Source organism: Lissotriton helveticus, chromosome 1_2 (genome assembly GCF_964261635.1).
Source record: "Lissotriton helveticus chromosome 1_2, aLisHel1.1, whole genome shotgun sequence".
NCBI lineage: Eukaryota > Metazoa > Chordata > Amphibia > Caudata > Salamandridae > Lissotriton > Lissotriton helveticus.
In genome coordinates, this window is record NC_136058.1 from 303,881,325 (window position 1) to 303,898,344 (window position 17,020).

At 49.1% G+C, this 17,020-nt stretch overlaps 1 protein-coding gene across 2 annotated transcripts in view; it reads right to left on the reverse strand.

The window, feature by feature from the left end:
* Positions 1 to 17,020, reverse strand: part of TESK2 (testis associated actin remodelling kinase 2) — a 599,416-nt gene that overhangs the window by 175,449 nt on the left and 406,947 nt on the right. The window lies entirely within an intron of this gene.

Genomic DNA, 17,020 nt, shown 5'->3' on the forward strand with positions numbered 1-17,020 from the left:
CCAGATTAAACAGCAATTCCGAATTGCAAATACTAAAGTCCAAGTAGGACTTTTTTCTTCCATTTGACCAGGTCCAGTTTGGGGGTGGGAGTCGCTGGCCGATCTTCCATTCACCACCAGGTAACCTGCGTTATAGAGTCTCATCACGGTGACCTCGCCTAAAATATTAGAAACTTTCACAGGAGGTTTGGATTGGGGGATAGCCTCAATGATGCTGGTCATGTTGGGTCCTACTGAGTCTGCTGTGTTCCCCTGAAATAGGTTTGTATTAAAGTCCCCTGTGATAATGCGGTCCGTGTTGGGATATTCTGTGGCTATATCATTCATAATTTCACAGAGTCTGGCCAGGTGGTCTTTTTTTGTGCGGGTGTTGGGGTTGATGTACACATTTATAAGCCAGAGTGATCGCTGTCTGCTCCGCAGGTTGATTTTGACCCCCAGTAGCCAGTCTTCTTTCAAGTAAAGTTGACTGAATTCGCCTTTTAAGTTATTGGATATGTATGTGGACAGCCCGCCTTTGGGGTGGCCGAAGCAGCTGTCCCTAAGTGCCGGTTTCCGATATTCGATAAATCCTTCTATAGGGCGGCCCTCTGATTCCCAGGTTTCGTGTAGAGCAATTGCCACGTGTTCCCCCAGGAAGGCCATGGTGTCTTAGTTTAAGGTTTTTTGGTGTAGGCCGCTGATATTCCATGAGCATAGTGAAAAGAGTGGCCCCCCCTTTGCTATTATCCGCTTTGTGATGTGGTACCCCTGCTGGGAGGAGTGAATTGAACGCATTGTGTGTTTCTACAGGTGTCCCAGCTGCCGGTGGTCAGTTTGGGTGTTTTGAGGCCAATGCTGCTGGCAGCCATCCCCAGACGTGGTCAAGATCTTCGTTTCTCGCTGCTATTTCGGGGCTTTTAGGTTCTGTGTCCGACCCTAAGGCATTTTTTAAAACAGAGAACGGCCTCCCATGCTCTGTGTTTTTGGTGGGGGCCGACTGGCTGGGTGTGGTCGCTCTGGATAGCAGCGTGATTGGATACCCTGGCGTTGAGTAAGGGTACACTCTAATTCCCCAGTTCCGCAGTATGACCTTATGTTCAAGAAAGGTTCCTGCCCAGCCTCCCTGTACAAAAGTTACAACGGTGACCTCAGTGGGTTGGTTTCCTCGTGAGGGGAGGAATTCAATGGATTCGATGCTGTCCGTGTCCAGACCTGCTAGTCCCGGTATACCCTCCACTAAGTTCAACAGATTTGATCTGTTAAGAATGTTGTGCCGCCCCTTGGATTTGTATTCAGGGGCTAATAAAATCCGATGACACGATAGGTCATCGCTTCGTGGCTCTGGTGCACTTGTGGGTCTGGAGACCGCTTTTTCGATTATTGCATCTGATCTGTTTTTATGTGACTGCTGTGGTGGTTGGGGGGGGGGGCGTTTTAATTGTGATGTGTGACTGATCCGGGTATCTGTATCATTACAGATAGTTTTAGTAAAACTTAGTTTTAGCATTGTATTTTCATTCCCAGAAAGGGGGAGAGCTGTTAAAGACCGAGATTTTCCTGCCGCTGTCTCGTGCCCGGTGTTACTTGACCTAGCTGGGCTCACCCCTGTGCTTATTACGGGATCGCTGCCCTCTGCTGTCGCTTCCGGGGCAATTGCTAGTGTTCTTTGGCTCTGAGGACTCCTCGCCAGTTCTTGAATTGGTGAATCCGGTGCGGCTCCGTTGGGGGTTATTATTGGATTTGTCATTGGTTCCACTGTGCTGATTTCTATAGGAGGTTTTTTATTTTCGGCTATCGAAAAAATGGAAAAGAGATCCTGATGGGCCAGGTTGGAATTCGCCCTGGGCTTGTTTCTGGCTTTGCGTTGACGCTTTCGCTCTCTCTTGCTGCAAGGAGGAATGGGCCCCTGGGGGGCCGGGGCTGATGGAACGGGCGAAGAAGCAGAACTGTTGTTTCGCCCATCCTCAGATTGGGCATGCTGTATTGTTAGCCCAATTGGTGACGGGAGGGGGCCATTTTCAGCCGTCGGTGTTGGTTTTATTGAAGCGCTCTGAGGGTGACTGTTCATCGGTGATGGGTGATTGTTTGTTCCTGTGGTGTCCACTTCTTCCTTTGTTTTTGTATTTTTGTTTCCAAGATCCTCCGGGGGTTTGTCCAGTTCTTGATGTATAGAGAGTTGCGATTCGGCTAACACGTTTCCTCCCCTCAGCTGCTTTACTTCCCTGATGATGGTGGAAAGGCAATCTGGAAGCAAAGAAAGGGAGTCAATGATTGGGGAGCAGCAGCACGTTGGTTGGACAAAGTTTGCTGATGCTTGCGCCCTTAGAATTAGCGAGTTCAGTTTGTCTAATTTGCCATCAATCCCTGACGTAAAAAGTGCCAGGGTATTTAGTAAGTCTACTTGCACCTCTAGTTTTACTGAATGGTAGTTGAGTGCGGTCACAGTTTGTTGGAGAGTCTGTAATAATTGTGGCCAGACACTGGTCGTAGTGTCCTCTTCTATGTTAGGGATGAGGCTCGGGTGGTCTTAAAGAAGAGGGACAAATCCGACATGAGTTGGTCATTTGCAGCCAGCTGCGCTGATTGACTTTGACATGGAGTCCTTGTTTGGCCAGAAGGCGAGAGTAACTTGTATAGAGGGCTCAAGTCTGTTGGTGCTACTAATGTTTTTGTTATTGGTGGGGTTAGCGAGGTTAAAAGTGGATGACTGCCGTTGGGTTGCACAGGCCCAGCTTGCCCGTGGATTCGCACCGTCGTTGTTTGCAGGGGGAGGCCCGTGGTTGGCTTAGACGGGGTCAAGGATACCGGTCCAATGACGGAAGATTGTGAGAGTTGTAGCGGCACTGGGGAAACCTCTATTGGGCACATGGTGTCTTCCAGCTGTAATTGCGGTAGGTGGGAGGGCCCATTGACATCTGCCAGAGACGTGATGGGCCTGCCTGGTTGAAAAAGAACAGTTTGGGTGTTTTCCCTGTTATGATTAGTACGAGTGGACCCAAAGATATAGACCTCTGGCGGCTCTTTTGCTGGCATCGTCTCCAATACCCAGTTCTGCGCTGGTACTTGGCAGTCGTACCCTGAGTGGTCCGAGATTGTTGAAGTGGTTACCTCCAGGGTTTGCGGGTGTTGCTCTAATGATTGTATTAGTTCCGCGGTTTTTGATGGAGTCTTTCTGAAAAAGTCCCGTAGAGTTAGGTTTTTAGGTTTTTGGAGTTTTAGTGTATGGTTGGCGTGGGCTTGTGCCCCAGCTGCATCTGGTTGCTTGGACTTTCTTCGCTTGGGTGCAGTGTACTTTCTTTCTTTCCCAGATCTCATTGCACCGGAGTGGTCTAGGCTTAGGGCTCTTTTGACTGATCGCAGATCCGGCTCCGCTGCTGCTCTGGTACAGGGACAGGATTGTTGGAGGATGGTTTCTAGGTTCACACTTCAGGGGTGACTGTGTTGGCATACACTGCGTGGCTACTCTCTGAATAGCTGTATCAATCTGCGGCGGAAGGCACCCCCCTGCTCACTTTGTCCTGCTCAACCAAACCACCACCCTCTCCAGCCCGTAGACACCACTCCGACTCACCACTCCTCTATAGGTCATTCAGGCCCTGGGACACTGGAGGTTACGTGCAGTCGACCCCTTGAGAAAGGGGGTGCACACCTCGAGACCTAGAGACGGGGTAGGCCAGCAGCGGTAAGCAGGCGAGCGCCGGGCTAGGGAGTCAGGGGGCAGCCGGCTCAGGACAAGTGCAAGGGGAGCGGCCCCAGGGCTGGCAAACTCACGTTCGCAAGTCAATAAGCGGCCAGCAGAAGGAGGGGCAGCAATGGGCAGAGGCTGCGGGACAGACAAGGCACCGCCAGCACCAGAGGTCAGGGAACGCCAAAAAGCCGAGCACAGGGGGCCTCGAGGACCAAGGGAGCACAGCCGGCAGAGCTAGCAAGCTAGAGAACTCAATGAGCTCTCAGCATAAGGCGGCTGCATCAATGCTGTCTCGGGGGGGAGGGACAGGAGGAAAACCGCCCGCCCACACCCGATCGAAAGAAGGGCGGCGGTGCGCGAAGCTGCCTTCTCCCAGTCGACCCTACACCCCAAAACCCCCTTGCGTGAGCTTAGCAGCCCTAGCGGCCTTACCGTGATCCGCCGCTCTCCGTTCGCCGCTCCACTCGGCTCCTGCCTCACCCTGGTTAACTCAGGCTCCGGCTCCGGCACTAACTCTGGCTCAGACCTCTCGGCGCACGACCCCGGCAGCCTGCTCCTCCGCACACACGAACTGTGCCACACTCCTCTGCTGACACGCCCACTGACGAGCCTCGTGAGTCACACTGGTAGGGCGCGGCTCAGCTACTCAGTCAAGATTTTCACCACTTGAAACCACAAGTCTTTCCGCAGATGGGTCCTGTCTCTTGATTTTACTGTTGTTTTTCCGTTTTCCCAGTAGCATTCAGCCAGTGGGAGGAATATTTCGCTCCTCACACTCCTTAACATGCCCCCATTAGGAGCTACTGAGTAGTTTCCTGTTTTGTGTGTTCATCCCCCTTTGTGGTGTCCTTTCCGTCGTCTTTTTGGTCCTTTTGGGTCCCCTTGGGCGTGTGGCCTCTTGGAACAGCACTCAGGGCACCCACTGCTCCCGCACCCATCCCGACTTTTCTGGCAGGCAGCAGCCTGCACGGACGCCTGCCGTCCGTGCTCACCAACTCAGCTTGCCGGGAGCCGTGAAGCCGCGGAGCTGCAGAGCCGCAGGGCCACACCCGCCAAATGCGTGAGGTGTGGTGGGCGCGGCACGGTACGGCACTGTGCGGCGGTGGAGATACGGCAACTCAAGGCGTGCAGGTACAAGGCGAGCAGGCACAGCGGGCAGAGGCAGCGAAATCGCTCGTTTAATCGCGGCGCTAACAAACAGCCCTGCTCTTTTCTTGTATTGGAGAGGCCAGTAGCTGCGGTAATTGCCAGGCTGGGTTGATTGTTCTTGATTTTGGCAGCTTTGGCCCCACGTCCTGCCATAATCGGTTTTATGTAAAAATTTCTACAGAGACTTCTTTTTGTCTGTGGAAAAAGCACTCGGGCAAAATGAGGACAAGTGTATTGTTATGTCTTTTGTTCTACGTGTCCTCGTGCCCTAGGTCTGTCAGGAGCACCGAGAGCATTGGATGGAGCCGTTGATGCGTGACTAGGGGCCGCAGGCAGAGAGACGCTGCAGAAGCCCGAGCGATCAGCGCGGATGCCCTGAGTTGCCTTGCGCTTCTCATCACGGTGCAGCCAGCCTTGAGAAACACCAAGGGGATCGCATTATATTCCCCACAGATCTCCGGTTCAGAGTTAAGTTGACGTTGAGGGGGCAAGATGGCGCCTGAGTTAGTGTTTCTCTTATACTTTTACTCAGGGTAGAAAGCTTAAAATTAACAAAGGTAAGACGATGACTATGACCTGTGGAAAGAAAATGAGGAAAAATAAGGCATTCTTTCTAGATGGGGAAAAACTTGAGGCCGTTCGGAATTTTTGTTGTTTAGGCATCACCTTTTCAGTAGATGGGAGATGGGCCAATGAACAATCATGTGTGGATCTGAAAATGATCAGAAATGTAAATTGCATTTTCAGATTTGCATCAAAACTCGGGGGTCGCAGAATTCGTGAGATGATTTCCATCTACAATTCAAGGTGTATGGCCTCTGCCCTGTATGGAGCAGGGATATGGGGTCATAACCCCCAAATTGCACTGTCCATCCAGAGGGAGGAGAACAAGTACTTAAAACGATTATTATGCCTCCCTGCTGCGGCCTCTAGCGAGATTACACACAGAGAGCTTGGCCTAAACTACGTTACAGATTTGATTGCATTGCGTCCCTTGTCCCTATGGCGATCTATATGGCCAAAGATGAAACAAGGTTCACAAAGGAAGTAATTGTGGATTGTATTAAACTTGATCGTCACTCCAATATTCCCTGGCTCAAACATATACAATTTTGGTACAAGACCCTCTTTTCCTAGGACATTTTTAAAGATACTTTAACAGAGTCAATTTTAACAAAGCGTGACCTCAAATCCACTTACCTGGTCCATGTAAAAGGGACTAGAATGAACAAGTATGCAATGCAAAGTACGTTTAATTTATATATGGAATATAATTTCAGTACAGGTCTACCCTCTTATCTTATATTTGTTAGTATTAATTCCCACCGCTTTGTTCTTGCGCGTCTGAGGCTTGGAATAGTTCACCACTTAGTGGCATTTCCTATTGCAAAAAAACCTGGGACATGTCCCCGTCCATGCGATGGAAAATCCAAACAGAGCACTTGCCACTTTTTACTATTCTGCAATTTTTATACTGGTTTTAGAAAGTTTTACTTGAAGCAACTGTTTCTTAATCATAATACGTGCAATACAAGAGCCGCGATGCAACTGATGTTTAATCTAGCTTCTCCAGACGTGTGTTATTATGTGGCCACCTACATTTTAAAATGTATGTCATCAAGGAAATCAATTATAATATGATTTTTATAATATCAACGTGTACTACTTTATGTGTAATTTACCGCCTGAGTTAAACTGTTTACATATGTATTTATTTGCTATGCACTTTATATTGCATATTTGCACATGCGGAAAGTACCATATGTATACGATAGGATTGGTATTTTGCACTTTACATTAGCATCTTTGCACAAACTTTTCTCCTTTTTTACTATAATAGTTGCTGTTACAATGTTTATAGTGACTATATGGCCTTTTTTTGGTACCCAAATGAGATATGTTTTGTATAACAATGTAACGAAAATGGGTTTGGTGTATAGATATTGATATCATTTAAATTGTTTCATCATTTTTAAACCTACATAAATGTGAATCTGAAACTGTATTTATGTATGTTGCTATATGGTTGTACTTGTACAAACCGAATAAAGCATTTTGAAACGAGTGTTTCTCTCAATCGCTCTTCCGGTCGGATCACAAGCCAACCAAATGCTGCCAACAGATACGCCGCACCGCGCCGAAACTGCCACCGCCAAGTTATTCTGAACCGGAGGTCTGTTGGGAATATAATGTGATCCCCTCCGAATTTTGTGATGCCAAACCTCTGGCTGCGAGTTTTCTGCTGACTCTCCACATATGGCACTGTCTTTCTCCTTTGATCACATCACCTCCAACTCTCTCTGTGTTCCGTAGTGTCTTGAAACTATGACTGACATGTTTCGGTAAGGCCTACTACCAATGTTTCTTCAGCGTTTTGTTTGACCGGATTTTTTAATTTTAGTCTTAGATTGTAGCAGCCACCTCAATCTATAGTTTATCTTCTTGTGTTGGTGCGTGCTGTGTCTTCTACAACACTTGTACAGGGCTCACAGTCTTAGGGCTAGGAAACCTATGAACAATTAAAAAATAAATTATAATATGGCTATTTGGTTGATATACTTTATTAATTGAGTTGCGAAATGAATGAGCCAACTCTTACTGAAACAAAAGAATGAGGGAAATAAATACTCTAAATGTTCCTGGAAATGGCAAGGATAGGTGGGCTTGGTGCGATGCTCTAATGCAATCGGGTTCGATCGATGTATTCTCACAGTGCCTTCCACACACAGCAAGAGAAACATTTATACAAAGAACAAAAAAATCAAAAATATTACAAAAAATTATTTAAAGAGGGGAACACAGGCAACAAGTGCGCGGAGGATTGCTGTGAGGTGTGGCCACGCAGCATCTCGAGGGGAGAGAAGGCGTGGACAGGGACTGGATCTCCCTTTAGGGCCCTCATAGTACCTTATTTTAATGCGTCACATGTGAGGAAGGATCCATGAGAACCCCCATAAGGACCAATGGGAACAGGTGCAGCGAGATTGCCGAGGCTCCCTCACAGCATCCGTGGGGGCTGGGGTGGGCGGGAGGGGGCTCAGAGGTGGACCCGGGCCCAGGGTCGCCCACTCACAACAAGGCACTGGAATCGAGGCGCTCGGCAGGGCTGCTTTTCGGCCCCAGTCCACCGGAAGCCAGCTGAAAAATACCACAGCCATCAGGAGACACCACTGCTGACCTTTCACCCCGTCTGTTTGCACGGCTCAGAGAGCCAACATGGGCACTCAGTGTCCTGGAGTTCACCCTAGCAGGAATGTGCGGGAGAACGGTGTGTTATCAGTGCCTCTGCCAGAGCTCACAAGGAAAACACAGCACAAACATAGCTGCCAAGGTTTCAGATTGCAATGTGTGACATTTTCATAATTCCAGTGTAATTATGAGTGACATTTCAACTCCTATGAGTGATACTATTGTGCGGGCAAAAATCAAGCAATGAGGATGAGAGGCACATATAAATATCAGAGATTCTACCCATGTGAGCAATGAGAAACTCTAAGAACATCTTAGAACTGCTGCACGGCACCAGAAATGTAAGGGTACTACCCAGAGACACAATGTGTGACTGCAGGCTGGCAGCCACTGCTGCTGCTCAGAAGACCTGTCATGACTGCACACTAGCCTAATAAGCACATTTTATAGCAAGGGTCAGCTTGTTATTGCAACTACCCTCACAACCCTAACCCTTCTGCATCTCTGTCTCCCACCCCTGAGAAAAATGTCAGCCTTGTGTTCTCACTCTAACGTTTTGTAAAGGGTAAAAACGATTCTTCCATACAACCTTACATAGCTGCCAATTTTTATAATTGCTTATGTGTGATATTTATGTTTTCATTGTCTAACACTGCGAGTGGCACTTCCTCGTGAGTAAATCAAAGCAGTGACTATTATTATTTGCGTGCTGAACCATGCTATAAAATGTGCTTTTTAGGCTAGTGTGCGGTCATGAACAGATCATCTTCTGAGCAGCAGCTGTGCCTGCCAGCCTGCAGTCACAGTGTGTCTCTGGGTAGTACCCTTACATTTCTGGTGCCGTGCAGCAGTTCTAAGATGTGGAGTTTCTCATTGCTCAAATGGGTAGAGTCTCTGATATTTATATGTGCCTCTCATCTTCATTGCTTGCAAGATAGTGTCTCTCATAAGCGTTGAAATGTCACTCATAATTACAATGGAATTATGAAAATGTCACACATTGCAGTCTGAAACCGTGGCAGCTATGCTGTGCTGGTGGCAGCGCCCGTGCATGCAAGTCTGCGGGGAGGAGTAGAGCCGGCGCAGGTCACAGGCGTGCACACTAGCAGCCTGGCATGGCCAATACTTCGGTGCTGGTACAGCAGAGAGAGCATTAAAATGAGTGACAATGCATTTCAGTGCGGTGATGCAGAACGGTAGAGTCACGCCTCATAGCTGCCAAGGTTTCAGATTGCTATGTGTGACATTTTCATAATTCCAGTGAAATTATGAGTGACTTTTCAATGACTATGTGTGACACTTTATCGCAAACAAAATCAAGCAAGGAAGACTAGGAAAACATATAAATAACAGCAATTGCACCCATTTGAGCAACAACACTCTAAGAAGATGTTTAAACTGTTGGAAATAATCAGAAACTGAAGCACCAAGTGCCCTTCTAAACTGACCATACTGTTAAACAAAACGAGGACTCAGATATGCACCACTCATTGGCAGTGCGCGCCGCACCACTGCAAACAAAAGAAGGTTTCTCTAAATTTTAGCAACAGGAGTTATTGTAGTAGGGTCAGATTATGTGTTGCAAAACCGGCGCAATGTGCCACTTGCTCACCTCATGTGCAGAATAACACAATTACTGCTATAAGAGGGAGAAAAGAAGGCGATGAAGACTGTTTTCCAGATTGGGTCTCATCACTTGAAATCATACATCATCGGTCGCTGGGGTACTGAATGTATCCGAGGCGCAGACTCCACTACCGAAATTTTGAGCAGGTGTTCCTCTTAATTTCTTCAGCTCTGACAAACGTTACATTTTATTAAGAGCACTGAACTGATCGTTTTACGAGTTAACATGTTATAAGTAATGTTTAGTGTTGCACTTGCTTACTTGGATTTGAGGCAGGCTGGTACATGATCTCACAGTTGCAGGTAGCAGCTCGGCCCGAGTCACTGACCCCTAATACGGCAGGATCATGAATATATACCACACTACGCATTGCGCACTGAGCAGCAGGCCGAAAGTGCACTGGTGAACAATATTCTCTGCAGTGAGGGCGGCAGCAGGCTCACAACAGCGGGTCAGCAGCAGGCAACGTAGGAGGGTCGGTGAGCTTCAGAGAGGCGGAGGCCTGGTGGTGGTGCGAGCACTGGCGTGATCCTCTCCTCAGCTGCTCAGGATGATCTTAATAATAATAATCTGCTCCTGCCTCTTGTCATGAGTGATCTGTCCAGTGAACGCCGGTGTGCATGATTGAGGGGGCACCATTGACAAAATAATGAAAGAAAAAACTACTACACTCACCCTGCCGCGCTCTCCGAGAGTTACGAATACAGTGTCTGTTGCAATCACGTGACCTCACCATGTCACGTGATTGCCGTGGTAACCCCGGCCGGCGGCAGCAGCCGGGCTAATTATGAATGCTCATTGCTGCAGACAGGACAGCAATGAGCCACCAGTTCGGCGCGATGCTCCTGACCTGAGCAGACTTTCACACTACTACAATCACACACTCTGCCAGAGCAGTATACGCGTGCTCATCGGGAGTGCACTGTTTGGCCAGGATAACGATTTCCTTTGCACCGCCGGTGGTGTCAAGGAGGCAATACAAATGCGTGACTTTACATTTTCGTGCGGTGATGCGGATCACTGCACAAAAATGCGTTAGTATCACGCCTGATGCGTGATACTTGGCAGGGCTGCACAAAGGGCCTGGCACACCCACCGCGAGGCCAGGAATCCCCAAATCTGCAACCACCCACTGCAGCTCCAGGGCACAGCTCTAGCAGGAGACACCGAAGTACAAACTCCAGTACAGGGACACAGCGCGGAGCAGCGGCCAAACAAGCAACACATCAACAGGGCGGGGCGAGCCGAGCCAGTGGCCTGGCTTGACTCCAAAAGCCCTTCACAAGAAGAGCCATGAAAACATGTGGCATATATATAAACAGCTGACATGCAAACGTATGGGAAAGACTTCATAATTCAAAAGAGAGTATTTCTTTCACATCGGTATCGCTGGCGCTTTAACAGGTGCAGTCCTGAGCCTGGGGTGTCAGTGCCCGGCGAGCGCACATTCAAACCTTTGAGAGGTTGCCTCGTATTTGCATGTTTACAGCACACTTAGTTACGCTGTAGCGCGGCTGCTGCAAATATAAATGACCCATTAGGTGAATCAACACAAACCCGTCTCCAGCAGACAGCAGCAGGACTTCAGGAGGCCGACTTTGAATATCACCCAAGCAAGACTGCTGTCAAAACTCGCTTATTAACTCACGCATCCACCGGTACATTCATCCCCGTGACTCAGGACCCACCACAGATCTGTCTGTAGCCTATATGCCACCGACGCCTTAACCGTTCATGTTCTGTGAGCGATGAAAGGCTGTACAACTCTGCCATGCTGGACCTGAACTGAGGACATGGAAGGCTGTACAACTCTGCCATGCTGGCCCTGAACTGAGGACATGGAAGGCTGTACAACTCTGCCATGCTGGACCTGAACTGAGGACATGGAAGGCTGTACAACTCTGCCATGCTGGCCCTGAACTGAGGACATGGAAGGCTGTACAACTCTGCCATGCTGGACCTGAACTGAGGACATGGAAGGCTGTACAACTCTGCCATGCTGGCCCTGAACTGAGGACATGGAAGGCTGTACAACTCTGCCATGCTGGCCCTGAACTGAGGACATGGAAGGCTGTACAACTCTGCCATGCTGGACCTGAACTGAGGACATGGAAGGCTGTACAACTCTGCCATGCTGGACCTGAACTGAGGACATGGAAGGCTGTACAACTCTGCCATGCTGGACCTTAACCGAGGACATGGAAGGCTGTACAACTCTGCCATGCTGGACCTGAACCGAGGACATGGAAGGCTGTACAACTCTGCCATGCTGGACCTGAACCGAGGACATGGAAAGCTGTACAACTCTGCCATGCTGGACCTGAACCGAGGACATGGAAGGCTGTACAACTCTGCCATGCTGGACCTGAACCGAGGACATGGAAGGCTGTACAACTCTGCCATGCTGGACCTGAACTGAGGACATGGAAGGCTGTACAACTCTGCCATGCTGGACCTGAACTGAGGACATGGAAGGCTGTACAACTCTGCCATGCTGGCCCTGAACTGAGGACATGGAAGGCTGTACAACTCTGCCATGCTGGACCTGAACTGAGGACATGGAAGGCTGTACAACTCTGCCATGCTGGCCCTGAACTGAGGACATGGAAGGCTGTACAACTCTGCCATGCTGGCCCTGAACTGAGGACATGGAAGGCTGTACAACTCTGCCATGCTGGCCCTGAACTGAGGACATGGAAGGCTGTACAACTCTGCCATGCTGGACCTGAACTGAGGACATGGAAGGCTGTACAACTCTGCCATGCTGGACCTGAACTGAGGACATGGAAGGCTGTACAACTCTGCCATGCTGGACCTGAACGGAGGACATGGAAGGCTGTACAACTCTGCCATGCTGGACCTGAACGGAGGACATGGAAGGCTGTACAACTCTGCCATGCTGGACCTGAACGGAGGACATGGAAGGCTGTACAACTCTGCCATGCTGGACCTGAACGGAGGACATGGAAGGCTGTACAAAATCTGCCATGCTGGACCTGAACTGAGGACATGGAAGGCTGTACAACTCTGCCATGCTGGACCTGAACTGAGGACATGGAAGGCTGTACAACTCTGCCATGCTGGACCTGAACTGAGGACATGGAAGGCTGTACAACTCTGCCATGCTGGACCTTAACCGAGGACATGGAAGGCTGTACAACTCTGCCATGCTGGACCTGAACCGAGGACATGGAAAGCTGTACAACTCTGCCATGCTGGCCCTGAACCGAGGACATGGAAGGCTGTACAACTCTGCCATGCTGGCCCTGAACCGAGGACATGGAAGGCTGTACAACTCTGCCATGCTGGCCCTGAACCGAGGACATGGAAGGCTGTACAACTCTGCCATGCTGGACCTGAACCGAGGACATGGAAGGCTGTACAACTCTGCCATGCTGGACCTGAACTGAGGACATGGAAGGCTGTACAACTCTGCCATGCTGGACCTGAACTGAGGACATGGAAGGCTGTACAACTCTGCCATGCTGGACCTGAACTGAGGACATGGAAGGCTGTACAACTCTGCCATGCTGGACCTGAACTGAGGACATGGAAGGCTGTACAACTCTGCCATGCTGGACCTGAACTGAGGACATGGAAGGCTGTACAACTCTGCCATGCTGGACCTTAACCGAGGACATGGAAGGCTGTACAACTCTGCCATGCTGGACCTGAACCGAGGACATGGAAAGCTGTACAACTCTGCCATGCTGGACCTGAACCGAGGACATGGAAGGCTGTACAACTCTGCCATGCTGGACCTGAACCGAGGACATGGAAGGCTGTACAACTCTGCCATGCTGGACCTGAACCGAGGACATGGAAGGCTGTACAACTCTGCCATGCTGGACCTGAACCGAGGACATGGAAGGCTGTACAACTCTGCCATGCTGGACCTGAACTGAGGACATGGAAGGCTGTACAACTCTGCCATGCTGGCCCTGAACTGAGGACATGGAAGGCTGTACAACTCTGCCATGCTGGACCTGAACTGAGGACATGGAAGGCTGTACAACTCTGCCATGCTGGACCTGAACCGAGGACATGGAAGGCTGTACAACTCTGCCATGCTGGCCCTGAACCGAGGACATGGAAGGCTGTACAACTCTGCCATGCTGGCCCTGAACCGAGGACATGGAAGGCTGTACAACTCTGCCATGCTGGCCCTGAACCGAGGACATGGAAGGCTGTACAACTCTGCCATGCTGGACCTGAACTGAGGACATGGAAGGCTGTACAACTCTGCCATGCTGGACCTGAACTGAGGACATGGAAGGCTGTACAACTCTGCCATGCTGGACCTGAACTGAGGACATGGAAGGCTGTACAACTCTGCCATGCTGGACCTGAACTGAGGACATGGAAGGCTGTACAACTCTGCCATGCTGGACCTGAACTGAGGACATGGAAGGCTGTACAACTCTGCCATGCTGGACCTGAACCGAGGACATGGAAAGCTGTACAACTCTGCCATGCTGGACCTGAACCGAGGACATGGAAGGCTGTACAACTCTGCCATGCTGGCCCTGAACCGAGGACATGGAAGGCTGTACAACTCTGCCATGCTGGCCCTGAACCGAGGACATGGAAGGCTGTACAACTCTGCCATGCTGGCCCTGAACCGAGGACATGGAAGGCTGTACAACTCTGCCATGCTGGACCTGAACTGAGGACATGGAAGGCTGTACAACTCTGCCATGCTGGCCCTGAACCGAGGACATGGAAGGCTGTACAACTCTGCCATGCTGGCCCTGAACCGAGGACATGGAAGGCTGTACAACTCTGCCATGCTGGCCCTGAACTGAGGACATGGAAGGCTGTACAACTCTGCCATGCTGGACCTGAACCGAGGACATGGAAGGCTGTACAACTCTGCCATGCTGGACCTGAACTGAGGACATGGAAGGCTGCACTCATTGACTCCTGTGAGCGAGGGAAGCTTGCTTTGCTACTGCCTGCAGTCCCAGCCCTGTGAGGAAGTAAAGCATGCTCTGCTGCTGCCCATATATGAACCAGTCCTGTGATGGGAAAGGCTTAAGGCTTGCACCGATGCTGAAGTTGGGAAGCTTGCACTGTTTCTGATAAAGGTGTCCCTGCTCTATGAAGAGGGAGGTTTCCAATGGTGCTGCCTTATAAAAATACAATACAGGGGATATGGGAGGGTACAGATGAAGACAAGGCACAACTAAAGAGGGACTAACAAGCCTATGTAAGAATCAGAAGCCAGCATTTACGAAGGGCAATGACACAAGCTCATGACAAATATAGGCAGAGTGTGGGAGGGCTTCAAATCCATACTCCAATACAGCATGCCGCAGAGCAGCACATGCGCTGCCCTGGTTCCACCAAAAAATGAGGATTGATGAAATAAAATATTTTCTTAGGCCATACAATTTGGTCAAGCAGGGACATGGGATTGATGCCTGGTGTTCTGGTTTGACAGAGTGCAATTCTTTCACTCTTTGTTATAGTACAACTAGAGGCTTCTGTCCTGAAGCCAGTGATACATTAACAAAACTAGCTCCTCAAGGAGCTTCAGACCAGCAGCTCAGTCAATCGTTTACCAATTAAAGCCATTTATTTTGACAAAGATCTTGATAACTTAATACATTCTTTATTCACCAAACAATGACCTATCCATATCAATATTATCGCCTTCAGTCACAATTTCTTTTTTTTTTTTTTTAACAGCAGCCGGTCACAAAGGACTACAAGGACTAAAACATGGACCACACTTGCTGCTTCATATCCTACGGAAAAAACCAAAACCTCCTCCTAGTAAATTTCAATCTCTATAAAAACGCCAAAATGATGGCACGATCCATGGATCTAAACTGGTTCATTTTCACCCCCTTTTCCGACTCCTTAAGGAACCTGAAAGAAGCACCAACCAGTCTGTTCTAATTGGACGCCTCTCTAAAATCCATAAACTATTAAAAAAAAATATATAGATGGATCTACTATTGATACTTTGACAACTGCCTTCACAATACCACCCTCTTGAGGGGAATTTTCATCTGACTGAGCCTGCCAAACCCAGGGGTCCAACCTCCCCAGCCTATCACAACAGCTCGCAGATCAAGAAAACGACCATCTGGGACAAACATTTCAATCTTAAATGCCGATCCTAATTAGCATGAAAACCCCTCTAAATTCACCGAACGTTGCAATTAACGACCCTAAACAGGACATTACCAGAAGTACACTCCACATTCTCAAACTGTACATCTCAGCCCACCACCCCTGCATCACAATCCTATATCCAAATTCACCAAGGTCTCGCAGAAGTAACTTGCGTATGCCATAAAAATACAAAAAAACCATAGCTACATGTCACTCGCTCTTGTGTGAGTCTCACAACACGGTTACATTCCTTATGGTATTCTTTCAGATCCAGACAATACAACGGGCCAGATGCCTCAGAGTCAATCTGAGATCAGTATGCCCCGCAACTTTATTGCCAACATCACCACCAAATATCTAGCTGCACCACAATAACCACTCATCTGAAGTGCACCCTGATTAACTGCTGATCTTTCATCACTGCTGCACTCTCACCCCTGCTACACTACGAGCACCTCTCTCTCTCACTCACTCAGACCTGGCTCCACTCAGCATTCAACCTATTGTTCACTCTGTTGCCAATAAGGCAAACTTTATAAAGATCACTAGATAAGGTAGTTCTCTTCTGTAAAGAATATCCAAATTGTCAAAGCTCATTCTCATACTTTGAATGCCTCATTATGGACATTGATGTCAGGAAAAAAAGCATAAACCGCATATTATTGACAGTCCTCGCAGTCTCTCCGGCGTGATTTAATGACTGCGTAGCGAGGGTAAACCCCACCCCTCTTCTCCATTGGCTGGCCTCCTAAATGGCGGCCAGCCATTGGAGAAGAGGCCTCAGTTACGTCATTCTCTCCATCTAAGCCCCGTCCTTCTCGGATTGGGGGGCATGTTTTTTAGTTTTGTTCTACTAGTGACGTTTTGAGTCAAAAACAAGCCCCCCAATCGCAAAAGGACGGGGCTTAGATCGAAAGAATAACCATTTGTCTCTAAGCCCGTCCTTTTCAGACTGGGGGCGTGTTTTTGACTTGTTTACATCCTAGAAAACACGCCCCCAATCTGAAAAGGACGAGGCTTAGAGATCAATGGCTTCCATTCTGCTTTGCTCTACTAATGCCATTCCGTGCTCGGGTTCTCTCGACTATGCCATTCAAGACCATTCTCCAGGTATCTAACCTTCCGCAGATGCCAAACTACATAATGCCTGCCCTACAGCCCTGAGGAACACCCAGCCCACCTGGGTATCCCAATATCACTTCTCCCAAGTACCATTTGCACTCACTGTAGGATCTTGTTGGCCCTCCGCGGATCAGACGAGT